Source organism: Sinocyclocheilus rhinocerous, unplaced genomic scaffold (genome assembly GCF_001515625.1).
Source record: "Sinocyclocheilus rhinocerous isolate Xijiao unplaced genomic scaffold, SAMN03320098_v1.1 scaffold3183, whole genome shotgun sequence".
In the NCBI taxonomy this organism is placed as follows: Eukaryota; Metazoa; Chordata; class Actinopteri; order Cypriniformes; family Cyprinidae; genus Sinocyclocheilus; species Sinocyclocheilus rhinocerous.
The window spans coordinates 1,724-3,925 of record NW_015636049.1 but is presented as its reverse complement, the minus strand read 5'-3'; the positions used below and the strand labels follow the sequence as shown (position 1 = coordinate 3,925).

At 36.9% G+C, this 2,202-nt stretch overlaps 1 long non-coding RNA gene across 1 annotated transcript in view; it reads right to left on the bottom strand.

The window, feature by feature from the left end:
• Positions 1 to 349: 349 nt before the first annotated feature.
• LOC107747638 (uncharacterized) overlaps positions 350 to 2,202 on the bottom strand; it is a 3,096-nt gene continuing 1,243 nt past the window's right edge. The window contains exons 2-4 of the long non-coding RNA XR_001640824.1: positions 802 to 849; positions 599 to 679; positions 350 to 510 (exon numbers count right to left, since the gene is read on the bottom strand). This is a non-coding gene — a long non-coding RNA (uncharacterized LOC107747638). The remainder of the gene's footprint in view (positions 511 to 598; positions 680 to 801; positions 850 to 2,202) is intronic.

Sequence of the window (2,202 nt, the reverse complement as noted above, 5' to 3'; positions counted from 1 at the left end):
GTTGTCGCTGTGATGATTGTAATAGTGAGTACACTGTAAATTCGCTGTGTATATTTACATGCAAGTGTAGTTGTTCTGCAATAAAGACAAACGTCATACATTTTTTAATATGGGAAAAATTACATGGACACAAGTCATATTTTTAATATTAAATATTCTCATCCATAAATCTGAAAAGAAACCCAATATTATCCAGTTAAGAATAAAATGGCTTTATATTGAAACAATGCAAGAAGGACTGCCGTAAAGCCGTATGTGCTGCAGAATGTGATGTAGGTGGAAAGACAATCATTCATATAATTTTCATAAGTAAGGATTTAATATTATATTTTATGTATTCAGTACAGTATGGAGCACTGGAAAATATCCTTCAAAACTGTATGCAAATATCCATAAAATTAATTGATATGAAGATAAATCTTGCTGTAATCTGGCCTGTTATTTGTAGAGTATTTTATCCTGATATTGTATTAATCTCTATTTCCTCTGGGTGCTGCGAGTCCTTCCTCCCTGCAAAAGAATTCAACACAAAAGCATTTACTGAGCTCTCGTGAGTGCAGATTGTTCCAGATCAATGTGAATCATCTGAAAAACTCACCAGCTCTTCTTGCACAGATGATCTGAAGAAGAATCACAGTAGGAGCAGCAAACACTGCAGTCTTAAGAATGATCAAAATCTCTGCAGGAAAGATGGACAGATGAACAGAAGACTTTCTAAATGAAATCAAAGGTATAAAATGATGATCAGTTCTTGACAAAGCACTGCAGATTGACTGTTTCAGCATTAATGAACTCTCGTACCTCTGAATAATGATCCAACAGTCCTACAGACTTCAGTTTCTGCTGGATCTGTGATCATATACTGTATGTTAGTTCAGTTCAAACATAATGAACATAGAAACAAAACATCTTAATACTTAAGCTTTGCATCACAAAAATGATAAACATGTACCAGACCTGTGTGAACTATATTAATAAATGAAAATGTCTCAGTTACGTATGTAAATCCACTCCTAGAAGAGTCGCCTGCTGACTCGACAACAACACACTCTTCTTCTGCTCGTACTCCAAGACTCCTCAAATGATCGAGAAGCATGTCTCATGAGAATGTGGACGCCCTGGAGCCGCATCAAGGCCAGAGCCACGTCCAAGACAAGTAACTGTAATTATTATTAACGGATGTTGATGATGTTGATGATTTATTGGAAATAATATTTGTTCTTACAATATTGAGATAGTTGACAGCCATTCATTAGTAAAATTAGTAAAGTAGTGAATTAATGATAGCAGTTGTAGTGTTGTCAGAGCGGAGATCTCACTGTTGAGGTTTGGAAACATGTTTCTGCTGTGTGTGGGACTCAGTTTGACCGCAGAACAGCAGAGATCATCTCTGAACACATATTAGACTGATGATGATGATGATGATGATGATGTGAATTCAGATGCCAGTTCCTCTTTTCTTCTGCTGCACGCCATTAAACTTGATCTTTACGGTTAACAGAGGCATGAATTTAAACCCAGTTTTAATTACATCACCCAAACAACTTACAGTTTCTAACAGTCCTTTGAATTCAATTTGATTAAAATTTCCATGAAATTAATCTACAGTATGTGAGCACATTAGGGGAGATAAGAGCAGAACCTAACACCTGCTTAGTTGAAACAGAGTTTAAAAGTTTCCACACAGGCTAGCCTGACCAAACCGTATTTACTGGTCGCCATATCAGCACTATTTAGAGAAAATAAATGTCAATATTTGACAATCTTTGACCATTTATTTAACCATAGTAAAAGTGTATTTCCTAATGAAGTCAGTTTTACGTTTAAATGTAGTGTTTATTTAAAATAAGGCTAAACTTCTGTTTACTCCTTTTGCTACTATTGTACTGTATGTCTGTTTTGCTGCTGTACAGTACAGCTCAAACATCTAGTGTTCAGGATCATGTTCATCATGTTCACGTTCACATATGTACATGTGAGCTTGCAGACATAAAGACCTCAGATCTGTACAGCGCTCTCTTCCACCCTCAATACCACGACTGAGCTGAGACCCTTGAGCAAGAACTGAAACCCAACTGCTGCCCACTGCTCCGGGTGTGTGTGTGTGTGTGTGTGTGTGTGTATGTGTGTGTGTGTGTTCACTGTATGTGTGTTCACTGTGTGTGTGTGTGTTCACTTTATGTGTGTTCACTACTCACTGCT